The 14,127-nt window shown below is 36.8% G+C and overlaps 1 non-coding gene across 1 annotated transcript; it reads right to left on the bottom strand.

The window, feature by feature from the left end:
* Window positions 1–4,104: 4,104 nt before the first annotated feature.
* On the bottom strand, window positions 4,105–4,211 carry LOC141676197 (small nucleolar RNA R71). Its single transcript, XR_012556801.1, has one exon. It is a non-coding gene; the product is annotated as a small nucleolar RNA R71 (small nucleolar RNA).
* Between the last annotated feature and the right edge of the window lie 9,916 nt (window positions 4,212–14,127).

Genomic DNA, 14,127 nt, shown 5'->3' with positions numbered 1-14,127 from the left:
ACTTATATCTTTCCCAATACTACTTGAACTACCACCGTTCAAGTTATAATCAGTTTCAAAAGTTCATCACATAGATGAGACTACAAGACAAGATTTGAATAGATTCAATCTTTGAAATATTATTGAATGAAATAAAGTTACGAGATACTTTATTTAGTTCCGATATATATATATCCACATATATATATCTCTAAAACATTTCCTGGAACCTCTGTTATGTAAAGTATGAACAGAGTTTGAAACATCCAATGAATTTTGGAAAGGAAAAGAATTTTGGCATAAACCCGATATCTCGCTGATCAGGCAAAGATACCAATAAGTAACCTTTTCTACTAGTAGATGGACGAATTCCCCACTGGTCATCACCCTGGTCATAATTAAGACCTATGCTGGACTGCCACTCAGCCACTTATGCATTTGATGGACTCCCACTGAGCCACTTACACAATAATAGACCGTACCCCGGCCTGTCGCTTATGCCGACTCAATGAGAGGGGCTTACTTCCCGAACGTTGGGCAAGTAATCAATTCATTTACCAAATCTGCAACCTTGTTGCGAATATAAAATACACCACAGAGCCGGATTCCCCAGGTTTTGAGCGAGTATTTAAATCCCCTTTAAAAAGGAAGATCTTAAATATAAAATGAGTTTTGGGATCCGCTCTGACTTTTAAAAATCATTTTGAAGACTCGAAAACACTTTAAAGAGTGTTTGGAGTAAGGCTGATTTAATGAAGTAAATCAGTCCCCAGAATATTTAGAAAATGACTGAATATTATTATTTAAATAATATTCCCATAAAGAATAATCTTTATAAAAATAATTGAAGTAGAAGTATTAAAACTTATACTTGAAATAAACATTAAATAACCAAAGATATACTTATATGAAAGTATTATCTTTATTTGAATAATCGAAAATAAGTTTGATTATTGACATCTTATTCTTTAATAAAATAAAGAATATATCTCAGCAAATAATCGGAGTCATAGATCCTCAAATGAATATTCAAATAATATTCAATAAATAAAATACGCTGAGTCATAATACCTCGAATGAATATTATAAATAATATTCATTAAATAAAATAAAGGAGTCATACATCCTCAAATGAATATTCAAATAATATTCAATAAATAAAATACGCTGAGTCATAATACCTCGAATGAATATTATAAATAATATTCATTAAATAAAATAAAGGAGTCATACATCCTCAAATGAATATTCAAATAATATTCAATAAATAAATAAAAGGAGTCATAAGTCCTCGAATGAATATTCAAATAATATTCAATAAATAATAAAGTTTAAAGTTATCGAATAAACCTTATTCGATTAATAGTTTGGAAAACTATAACCATATATAAATAAATATATATATATATATCCATATCCATATATATACAAAATCTACTCGGGATCCTCGACTCCCGGTTTTAGAAAATATTTTCACCTTTGGGTCCCTATACTAAGGGTATACGCAAATACCGCTTATCTCTAGCATAGGTATTATGCAACGAATAAGCATTTGAACCAACAGATATATATTTCAAGAATATGAAACAGGCATACATATATACCATATCACATGCTACAATATATCGCAACATTTGCTAATATAAACATCATGCATCTATCGCAAGATAATGCATATACATATATACATCACAACAACAGTATAACGGATAGAATACTTGCCTGAGCGACTGGGGGTTACGAATGGCTCGGGACGAGTCTGGTAACCTATAAACAACAAGTAAGTTGGAATTAAACCAAAATCACTTGTAATTCTATACTTTAACTAACTTAGACTCTAACGCTTGTTTTGCGCTCACTGATTCGCTTAAGTCACTCGGGTACCCTCGGCTCCACCATTTTTAATAATTTAACCTTTACGAGTTTTAAAGCGATTCCTTCGCGAGTGACTTACCAACTGCCTAAAACACTTACCATAAATGTTTCATGCATTAATTAACCCTTTTTGGTCTTTAACCTACATTTCAAAGTAAGGCGAGGGAAAAAGTTTCGTTCGTGAAACGCCGTTACTTGAAACGGTCGTTTCTCCTAAACCGTAAATCGGAATCGAACGAACTACATATCAAAACGAAGCTCGTAACATGAGCTATCTAAACATGGCAGTGGTCACAATTTAGCAGGGGGTTCTCGGGTCCTAATGCTATGCACAAAAACAGTCCAAAGAAAATCGGACGTTACGACGGCTATGTTTACGCGATTTCCCATTTTTTAAACTATCCACAATCAACACAAACCATCCTCAAATCCAACACACAACAAACACCCATCCTTATCACATCATAACAATCCCAACCAATTCAATTTTAATCATTCATACATATGCTTAAACCTAACTTTAATCATACTTAAGTTTCTTTAAATCAAAACCACAAAATTACCATCTCATTTCACTACCATACCAAACCTCAAACTCTAATCATAACAATAAGATACCATAACATCCTACTCATCAAAATCACTTATAATATATGTGAACCTAGGGTTTGAAAATGGTATACCTTCCTTGGAGTGGTGGGTTGAGCTAGGAAGCCTTAATAAGCTTGGAGAAGCCTTAGGGAAGCTTGGATCTTCAAGAAAAACAAGAAAAGTTCAAGTTAAAAACTTGAAAACACTATTCATTGTCTTCTTCATTGATTAAATGAAGAAGCTAGAGAAAGAATTAATGGCTTAAACTCATGATATAGCCATAACTAAGCATAAAGATGGTTAGGGAATTTTCTTACCAATTAAGGATGCTTGGATCTTGATTTTGGAAATTTTTTTTCTTTGAAAAAGGCAAAAAGCCGAGAGCTAATATGAAGAACAATGCCTTGGCTGATTTTTTTTTGATTTTTGATGAAATGATTTGCTAGTTGGTTGGCTTGGTTTTGTTTTTGATTTAGCAAATTACCACCTTGCCCTTGAATTTGTGTGGTCCTAAATCAACCACACCTCCTTCCTTCCATGTCATGCTTATGTCACCCTTATGATGTCATCCTCCCTTCCTTGTCTCCTTTCTATTGGTTGGATGACATCACTCCCATTAATCCCTTTGATTAACTTCCTAATCGTTTGCCTAATGACCGCTGATTTGTTGTACGGTTCGCTTAACTTTCGTTCTCGTCTATCGTTTGAAGGATCATACCCGGGATCTTATTACTTAGGTTCCCTTAACCTTTCTCAATACATTATATTCCTTTTTATGATCCTCTATTATAATCCTTTAATTTAAATCCTTTTTATTCTGTTACCTTATACTCAATTCTCTCCGTATCTTATGGATTTCCGGGAAAAACCAAAGTGTTCGGAATTGGATTCTGACGATCTTTACATACACTTATATACCACATAGAGTACTAATAATATCCCATAAGATCAATAACAGAACCCCTACATAGCGTGGCATGAAAAGTTTTCTCATTCAGCAAAAACACTATTCATAAGGGTTTTAAAAATTCCCAAAAATTGGGGTTATTACAGGTCGTTAAAGTTCATTGACTCGGACATTATTACTTTTCTATTTCCTTGTCTTATTTCAGGTACTCTAGCGAGGGTGTATGCATACGCGTTCGCGTACTCATAAGAGAACACTGGATAAAGCCGAGGAAGAAGTTGTGGTAGTTCGTAAGGAAGTTTTTGAGGAAGAAAAAAAAAGTAGAGGGAGAAGAGAAAGTCGAAGAACCAGTTGTAGTAGCGATGGGAGATCAAACAGAAAATACGAAGGCTTTGATAGACTATTCTCAGCCTAAGATTAATGATATTCAGTCAAGCATCATCAGACCAGCCATCAGGGCTAACACTTTTGAGATCAAGTCAAGCATGATTCAGATAATACATAACCCAGTTCAGTTTGGGGGTTCTCCTACTGAAGACCCCAACATGCACATCAGGGATTTCATCGAGATTTGTGACACTTTCAAATTCAATGATGTGACTGAAGACGCTATCAATCTATGCCTTTTCCCATTCTCTCTGAGGGATAAGGCTAAGTGCTGGTTACACTCTATACCAGCAGGATCTATCACCACTTGGGAGGATCTCGCACAAAAGTTTCTCACTAAATTCTTTCCCATGGAGACGACTGCTGCAATCAGGAATGCTCTTACCCAGTTTGCTCAACAAACTGGGGAATCTCTGTGTGAGGCTTGGGATCGATATAAGGAGATACTAAGGATGTGCCCACACCATGGCATGCCTGATTGGATGATTATTAACTGTTTCTATAATGGATTGGGTGCTACTTCTAGACCTATGCTCGATGCAGCATCAGAAGGAGCCTTGTGGGCTAAGAGCTACGATGAAGCTTATGAACTTATTGAACTGATGGCTGCTAATGAGTACCATAATCCTTCCCAGAGACTGACTCAAGGGAAAGTCGCAGGAATTCTGGAGTTGGATGCAGCAACTGCTATCGCTGCCCAACTTAAGGCTTTGACGATGAAGGTGGACACTTTGGCTAAATATGGAGTTAATCAAATCTCCAGTGTCTGTGAACTTTGTGTTGGTGCCCATGAGACTGATCAGTGCACAATTTCTAGTGAATCAGCTCAGTTCGTGAGCAACTTCCAGCGATCGCAGCAACCAGTGCCAGCCACCTATCATCCTAATAACCGCAATCATTCTAATTTTAGTTGAAGCAATGCTCAGAATGCGGTTCAACAACCTTATCAGTAGTACCCACCTAAGCAGTACAACCCCCCTGGTTTTCAGGACCACAGTATGCACCTAGACAGCAACTCCAGTTGCAACAAGCCAATGAAAAATCTAAATTAGAGGAGTTGAAGCTTATGTGCAAGAGTCAAGCCTGGTACACTACCTAGTGACCTTGGAAAATCAAATTGGGATAATTTCCTATGCCTTGATAAATCGTCAGCCTGGTACACTATCTAGTGACACTGAAGTGCCAGGAAAGAGGGAAACTAAAAAACAGGTAAAGGAAATCACTTTAAGGTCTGGAAAGGTTGTAAATCCCGAACAAACTCATGAGTTGACTGAAGAAGCTGAGGCTGAGAAAGAAGTAGAGCAACAGGATAAAGAAGTGGAACCAAGGAAGACTATTGTTGAGCACACTATACCTGAGGGTAATACAGGGGAGAAACATATTTATCCTCCATCACCTTTTCCAAAGCGGCTACAGAAGAAAAAGCTGGACAAGCAATTTAAGAAGTTTCTGGAGGTGTTCAAGAAACTTCATATCAATATACCTTTCGTCGAGGCTCTTGAGCAGATGCCTAGTTATTCAAAGTTTATGAAAGGTATTCTCTCCTGGAAGGTGAAGCTAGATGATTTAGAGACAGTCGCTCTCACGGAGGAATGCAGTTCTGTGCTGCAACAGAAGTTGCCTCCGAAGCTTAAAGATCCAGGAAGCTTCACTATTCCATGTACTATTGGAAAAGTGTCTTTTGACAGATGTTTATGTGACTTGGGAGCTAGCATCAATCTGATGCCCTTGTCAATCTTCAAGCAGTTGGACTTACCTGATCCCAAACATACTTTTATGACCTTACAGTTGGCCGACCGTTCTATTACATATCCACGAGGTATTGTGGAGGATGTCTTGGTCAAGGTTGATAAACTCATCTTCCCTTCCGATTTCATCATTCTTGATTTCGAGGAGGACAAGAAGATTCCCATAATCTTGGGGAGACCTTTTTTTGGTGACTGGCCGAACCTTGATAGATGTACAGAAGGGTGAGCTCACAATACGAGTTCTGGATCATGATGTTACTTTTAATGTGTTCAATGCTATGAAATTTCCTACTGATAATGAGGAGTGCTTAAAGGTGGAGTTGGTCGATTCGGTGGTTAAATCGGAACTTGATCAATTGCTCAGGTCTGATGCCTTAGAGAAAGCCTTGTTGGGGAATTCAGATAGTGAAGATGATGAAGGTGAAGAAAAATTGCAATATTTGAATGTTTCTCCCTGGAAAAGGAAGATAGATATGCCTTTTGAATCTCTTAGAATGGAGGAATTGAACAAAGCTCCTAAACGTCTCAAGCCATCTATTGAGGAAGCTCCCACTCTTGAGCTTAAGCCTTTACCTGAGCATTTGAGGTATGCATTTTTGGGTGATGCATCTACTATGCATGTTATTATTGCATCTGACCTTTCAGGTAGTGATGAGGAAAAACTTTTGAGGATTCTGAGAGAGTTCAAATCGGCAATTGGAAGGACTATAGAAGATATCAAGGGAATCAGCCCTTCTTATTGCATGCATAAAATTCTGCTAGAGGAAGGTAGCAAGCCTATGGTCGAGCAGCAAAGAAGACTTAATCCTATCATGAAGGAAGTAGTAAAGAAGGAAATTCTTAAGTGGTAGACGCAGTGTGGCGCCCTCCAAACCCGGGTCAGAAGTTTGGGGTCCACACATACACCTTATTTATAACCTGCTTATAACAATAATAAAGATAATAATAATATATGCAGTGACCCTACTTACCAACCATCACGGACCGCAACAGGTTAAAGTATGCACACAAGCCAAACACACTAATATATTACAAACCGTTCAAATCCCAACTATTTCAAACTCAAACTGAGTATTAAACATTATTACAAACTTTTACAAACTTAAATTATTCCAAAAGAAGCCTACTAGCTCAGCTTTCTCAACCTGAACCCCTAGCTCTCGCGCTGGACTGGGGATCCTCTTTACCAACTGGTTCCTTTTTAACTGGAAAGAATATAAACAACATCGCACGAATGAGCTAACTAGCTCAGCAAGTCACAATGATAAAACTGAGAATAATGATCATCAGGTGAATATGTTTATGATATCAAGTGAACAATGGATTATGATTTAGAATTGGATATTATACTTTTAATTTAAAAACCAAGGTTAGGCTGCTGATCAGTCACGCACTAACCCCGAGCAAGGCACACAGCATTGCTCTAACTACTGGATCCAAGGCACATATTGGCCTAACTTGACCATTATATGGTCTGACCACGAATCTGGTCCACAATTTTATAAAAACAATCCAATTCTAACATAATAACAGAATATGCAATAATAAACAATAACCGAAATCATTAACAACAATAAATTTAACAATGAAAGGGTTTCAATCCTTGTAAGGATCAACAAGGTACTTTCAAAGCTTGAATGCTGGGTAATGAAAGAATTGGATAACAAAGGAAACAACATTTCAGGGTTTCAAGGATTTGGTCTTTCAAAGCATAAGATATCATAGATTGAGTATATAGTAATCCAGTTTAGTGTCTGGTATTTAGTTTATATCTATTTGTGGAGTAGTATCGTAGATTTGTGGTTCGTGTTTGGGTATACAATAATCAATGGCTTAGAAAGAATATGGTTCATGGCTCAAGAACAATAACTGAAATCAGGATTTAGGTTTCCGTGCTTCAAAGCACTTGCAATGTCAACAAGACTATCAAGAATGACAATATCTCGAGAAAGTTCAGAACACTTGCCTGGTATTAGCTTACTACTCTGCACTCGCTTCCAATCACAACCGTCTTACTCTTCAACTATCTGTTTTCCTTTCCTACGTTTTGCCTATTCTGCTCACATATCATAAGCATCTATCAATCATCAACTCACAAGATTCTATTCAACACATACTTCTATCTACCCTTCGTTTTACCCAAATCCGATTAACGGATTGAAATCTATGCAATAACGAAGTAAACACCGAATATATAGACCGATAGTCAAACAACAGGTCATGTATAACACATAATACATCACGTAATCAATGACATATCATTTATAAACAAGTCTCGGGTCATAAATGTGCTTTCGGGTATTTAAAATAATTTTTAAAACATTTTTCGGAATTAAAACGGGTCGTTGGATCAATTTCGGAATAATAAACAGGGTTCGGTTGGCCAATTCTGGCTCCGAAACAATTTTAGAATAATTATCGAGCCTTGAAAATAATTTAGAATAATATTTTAAAGCTCGAGACTATTTTTTGAAATTTTTAAATCATTTTTAAATAATTAAATCTAATTAAATAATTAATTAAAAATCAATTAATAATTAATTAAATCAATTTATCAATTAATTTTCGAATTAATTGACTAATTAATCAATTAAAAATTAACTGAAATTAATTAACTAATTAATTCAGATTTATTTGTGAATTAAAAATAATTTTCGGAATTAAAATAATAATTTTTAGAATTTTCAGAAATTAAAAACGAATTTTTATAATAAAAATAATAAGGAAATATGATTTTTAAACATTTTTAAAACAGGAATCCAATTTTTGCAAAGTCTGGAAACTTCAGGGACCTAACTGTATCGTCCCCAAAAGTCCAGGGACCAAACTGTAAATTTTACATCCCGTCGCCGGAAAACACAGGGGTGGCCGGAGAACACGATTCTGGCCTCCTCACCTTGCCACAAGCTCCATATCACATCTACAGGTTACCAGGAACACAACCATGCAATCAAAACAACCTAACAATCCCTGAGTTGGCCGGAATTTGGCCGTGAAATTTTCCAGTTTCCGGCGAACATCGGAAAACTTCAAAACACAACTCCCTTCTCTACAGACCTCGTTGGTTCATGAAACTTATACGACTAGATTGCAAATTTCACAGAGAACACAACCCACTATAACACAACATCAATCTATCACAGAATAAGAAACCCCCAAATTTCAATTAAGAACATTCATACGGGTTATAAACCCTAATTTTGAAATTCGAAAATTAAACTCAAATTTGAACATGTTATTGAACTCCAAATCAGACGTATGACATATGAAAATCATCAGGAAAACAAGCTCTACAACATGCAATCATCAAATCATACAAACAATCATCCGAACAAAAATTCATATTTTAATAAAATAAATTTGAAAATAAATAAATTTTTAGAAAAATAACCTTGATTTCTGCAGTGAAACAAAGCTCAGAATCTGATAGAACACCTCAAATTCTTCGTTTTGGTTACTCAAGCTTTGAAAACAGAGATCGGTAACGCCTTCGTTTTGTTGTTTGATTCTTAGAACAGTTTTAAGAAATTAGGGCTTTTCTCTGAAAATTATATAATTAACTATCTGCAAATGATTTTGATACGAAATAAAATACGGTAAAAGGCTATTTATAATTACGGAAAATTAGTATCCCGTTGGATCATTCCGGATATAAAATGGTACGTTTATTTATAAAAACTGATCCAAACGGTATCGGTTTTCGGGATAATTATCCAGATCAGTACAATTTGTATTGCGGTCTTGGTCTCAGCGCCTGGTTACACATATTACGAAGTGATAATTGTGATAGTTTAATAAAAAGCTCCCGTTTATCGAAAATACGGGTTTTATTAATTTACCGAAATGAATATTGTATCGAAAATGTTGCGCCGGGACCCGCGCAGGATAAACCGTACGCCGGATCGAAAAAGTCGAAACATGGAAAATGCTCGGAATATTACAATTAGGTTAGGAAGGAGTTCTCGGAAGAGTTTCAGGTTCCAAAAACGTAACAACGGTTGACGTCGGTTGGTTCCCGTTTTTATAAAATAGATTTTAATTACCCGGAAAAAGATTTTAGAAATTTCATATGATTCTTATAAATCCATAAATCAACATAAAAATAATTAGGAAGATATGACAATTATCTATATTTTATTTTGGACATATAAAAATTAAAATACTCAATTAATATTATTTCTGAATATTCAAGTACAGATAACACTTAACAGTTAACTCACAGAATAGATACTGAGCACACATAATAATTATTTAATATCAAAAATAATTACACGATATATCCCGGATATTACATCCTTCCCCCCTTAAAAGGATTCTGTCCTCAGAATCTCCTAAGAAAACAAATGAGGGTACTTTTCTCTCATATCACTTTCTAACTCCCAGGTTGACTCTTCAACCTTTGGGTTTCTCCACAATACTCTTACTAACTTTACCACTTTATTTCTCAATACTTTCTCTCTTGCCTCTAGAATCTCTTTCGGACTCTCTACATATGATAAATCTGCCTGAAGCTCTATTGGCTCATATTCTATTACATGCCTGGAGTCTGGATTATATTTCTTGAGCATCGATACATGAAAAACATTGTGAATGTGCTCCATGTGCGGAGGTAACGCCAATCGTAAGCTATTTTGCCAACGCGTTTTAGGATCTCAAAAGGTCCGACATATCTTGGGCTTAGCTTCCCTTTCTTTCCAAACCTCGTTAGTCCTTTCCATGGTGATACTTTCAGTAATACCAAGCTTCCTTCTTCAAATTCCATGTCTTTCCTTGACTGGTCTGCATATTTCCTCTGATGATCTTGAGCGGCTGTTAATCTTTTCTGGATAAGTTCAACAACTTCCTTTGTCTGCTGTACCAGTTCAGGTACAAGTATCTTGCGTTCTCCTACTTCGTCCCAATATATTGGAGATCTACATTTGCATCCATAAAGGGCTTCATAGGGTGGCATTCCAATGTTGGCATGATAATTGTTGTTGTAAGCAAACTCTACCAGAGGTAAATATTCGTCCCAACTTCCTTTGAAATCAATCGCACAAACACGTAACATATTCTCGATTGTCTGGATCGTTCTTTCACTTTGGCCATCCGTTTGGGGGTGATAAATTGTACCCATATTCAGTCTTGTTCCCAAACATTCTTGAAAACTCTTCCAGAATCTTGAATTAAACCTTGGATCTCGATCAGATACGATAGACACTGGAACTCCATGACGAACTACAATTTTTTTCAAGTACATATGGACTAACTTGTTGAGCGAAAATCTTTCATTTATAGGCATAAAATGAGCTGACTTGGTAAGTCTATCCACTATAACCCAAATGGCATCATGATTAGCCCTTGTCCTTGGTAATCCGACTATGAAATCCATGGTAATATGTTCCCATTTCCACTCTGGAATTTCCAATGGCTGTAGCAATCCGCTTGATCTCTGATGTTCTGCTTTAACTTTCTGACAAGTATAGCATTTGCTAACCCATTTCACAATTTCCCTCTTCATATCTGGCCACCAATAATTCTTCTTTAAATCTCTGTACATTTTGGTACTCCCTGGATGGATGGAATATCTTGAACTATGTGCTTCTTGTAAAATTTCATTCTTTAACTCCGTCACCGGTGGAATCCAAATTCTAGATGAAAATCACAAAATGCCTTGATCATCCTTCTGCGTGCATAATTCTTCAACTACCAAATGATTTATATCTTGATTCATTACATTTTCCTGACATTTCTTTATTTTCTCCAACAACTCCGGCTGGAAAGTAATACTGTACAATTTCGCTTCCTCAGGTTTGCAAACTTTAATTTCCAATTCCAATTTCTGAAATTCCTTATATATATCTGCAGGTACTGATAACTCATTTAACTTTTCTTTCCGACTTAACGCGTCTGCTACAACGTTCGCCTTACCGGGATGATAATTAATCGAGCAATCATAGTCTTTGATCAACTCTAACCATCTCCTTTGCCTCATATTAAGTTCCTTTTGTGTGAATATGTACTTTAAGCTTTTGTGATCCGTGAAAATCTCGCACTTTTCTCCATACAAATAATGTCTCCAAATCTTCAAAGCAAAAACTATAGCTGCTAGCTCCAAGTCATGAGTAGGATACTTTTGTTCGTGTGGTTTCAATTGCCTTGACGCATAAGCAATCACCTTGTCGTGCTGCATAAGAACACATCCTAATCCTTTATGAGAAGCATCGCTATAAATTACGAAATTCCCTTGATCGTCTGGAAGTGACAAAACAGGTGTCGTAATTAATCTTCGCTTCAACTCCTGAAAACTTTCTTCGCACTTGTCGTTCCATATAAACTTTTCATTCTTTCGTGTAAGCTTTGTTAAGGGTGTGGCAATCCTTGAGAAATTCTAAACGAATCGTCGATAATATCCTGTCAATCCCAAGAAACTTCTTACCTCAGTGGGTGTTCTCGGTCTCTCCCAATTCGTAATTACCTCGATCTTTCTCGGGTCCACTTTGATCCCTTCATTACTGACTATGTGTCCTAAGAACTGAACTTCTTGTAGCCAAAACTCACACTTTGAGAATTTAGCATATAACTTCTTTTTCCTTAAAATCTCCAAAGTCGTTCTCACATGTTTCGCATGATCCTCTTCCGTCTTGGAATAGATTAAAATATCGTCTATAAACACAATAACAAACTTATCCAAATACTCTTTGAAAATTCTGTTCATCAGGTCCATAAACGCTGCTGGGGCGTTGGTCAATCCAAAAGACATCACTAGAAATTCATAATGCCCATACCTTGTTCTGAAAGCTATCTTTGGTATATCTTCTGGCTTGATCTTTAGTTGATGATATCCCGATCTTAAATCAATTTTGGAGAAGTACTTGGCTCCCTTCATTTGGTCAAACAGATCATCGATTCTGGGTAACGGATACTTGTTCTTGATTGTCAGCTTGTTGAGCTCCCTATAGTCGATGCACAGTCTCATGCTTCCATCTTTCTTCTTGACAAATAATACCGGGGCTCCCCACGGGGATACGCTGGGTCTAATTACTCCTTTCTCTAACAATTCCTGCAATTGCTTTGCTAGCTCTTTCATCTCAACAGGCGTCATTCTGTACGGGGACTTGGACACTGGTTCTGTTCCAGGTGCTAAGTCGATCGCAAATTCAATTTCTCTATCTGGAGGAAGTCCTGGTAACTCGTCGGGAAATACGTCTGGAAATTCATTCACTACTGGAATATCTTCAAGTTTTGCTGGCTCCTGACTTCTGTCGATCACATATGCTACGAAATGCTCACATCCTTATCGTAGTAACTTCTTGGCTTGAATCATCGTTAAGAACTTCTTTACTTATTTCTGACCTTTGAACGTTACTATTCTTTCATCTGGCATTTTCACCATTACTTTCTTATTTCGACAATCTATCTGAGCATCATGCTTAGATAACCAATCCATCCCTAATATCACATCAAATTCTCCTAACTTAAATGGTATCAAATCTACACAAAACTTACTACCAGAAATCTCAATCTCACAATTTCCACAAACTCGGTTCACAGTTACACGTTCTTGATTTGCTAATTCCACAGTCATTATTTCATTTAAGCACTCAACTGGACAGTTTAATTTACTAACAAAATCTTATGAAACAAACGATCGAGTTGTTACCGAGTCTATTAACACTTTGGCACATAAAGAATTCACCTTAAGCGTACCTCCCACGACATCCGTATCCTGGATCGCATCCTTCACCGACATGTCAAAAACTCTAGCCCTTGGAGTCTCATTCACTGTTGGGGTAGATCCCATAATTCTCAATGCATTACTAACTGGGGCTGGTGTCTTGCAATCTCTGGCCATATGTCCTGGCTTCCCACATTTAAAGCATGTAAATCCAATGGCTGGAACCTTCACTGCTGGATTCCGGATAGGCTGATCCTTATTTGCTGGCTGATTTCGGCACTCCCTTGAATAGTGTCCTTTCTGGTTGCATTTAAAACATACCACATTCAACTTGTTACAAACTCCTTCATGCTTCTTTCCACAAACTTGACAATCTGGAAAAGTTAATCTCAACTGATTCGGCTGATTCACATTAGCTGGACGGTTGCCCTAGCCTCCGTCTCCTGCATTTTGTTTCCTGAAATTAAAATTTCTCCCTGGCTGAAACTTGCCCTTCTTAAAATTTGGAAACTTCCTTGTTTGTGACTGACCCTCACTTCCTTCAATTTTCCTTTTCTTGCTTTCCTTTTCCTTCTGGAACATCTCACTCTCCGTCTCTGCGATCATAGCCTTCTGTACTACTCCTGCATAAGTCTCCAATTCAAAAATAGCTACTTTCCCCCTGATCCATGGTTTCAAACCCTGCTGAAATCTCTTAGCTTTTTTTCTATCAGTATCAACATACGACGGCACATACCTTGACAATTCCTCAAACTTCCCCTCATAATCTGTTACCGACATATTCCCTTGCTTTAACTCTAAAAACTTCAGCTCCATTTGATCCTGAACAAACTGAGGAAAATACTTTTCTAAAAACAATTCCTTGAACCTTTCCCAACTAATAACATATGTGCCTTCCAATGTCTTCACCATTTTCCACCAATAGGTGGCCTCATTCTTCAAATAGTAACTTGCAAACTCAACCTTCTGTTCTTCCTTTACTT

The sequence above is a fragment of the Apium graveolens genome, chromosome 7 (genome assembly GCF_009905375.1).
Source record: "Apium graveolens cultivar Ventura chromosome 7, ASM990537v1, whole genome shotgun sequence".
In the NCBI taxonomy this organism is placed as follows: Eukaryota; Viridiplantae; Streptophyta; class Magnoliopsida; order Apiales; family Apiaceae; genus Apium; species Apium graveolens.
The sequence above is the reverse complement of the archived record's forward strand: the minus strand, read 5'-3'. Positions and strand labels throughout refer to the sequence as shown.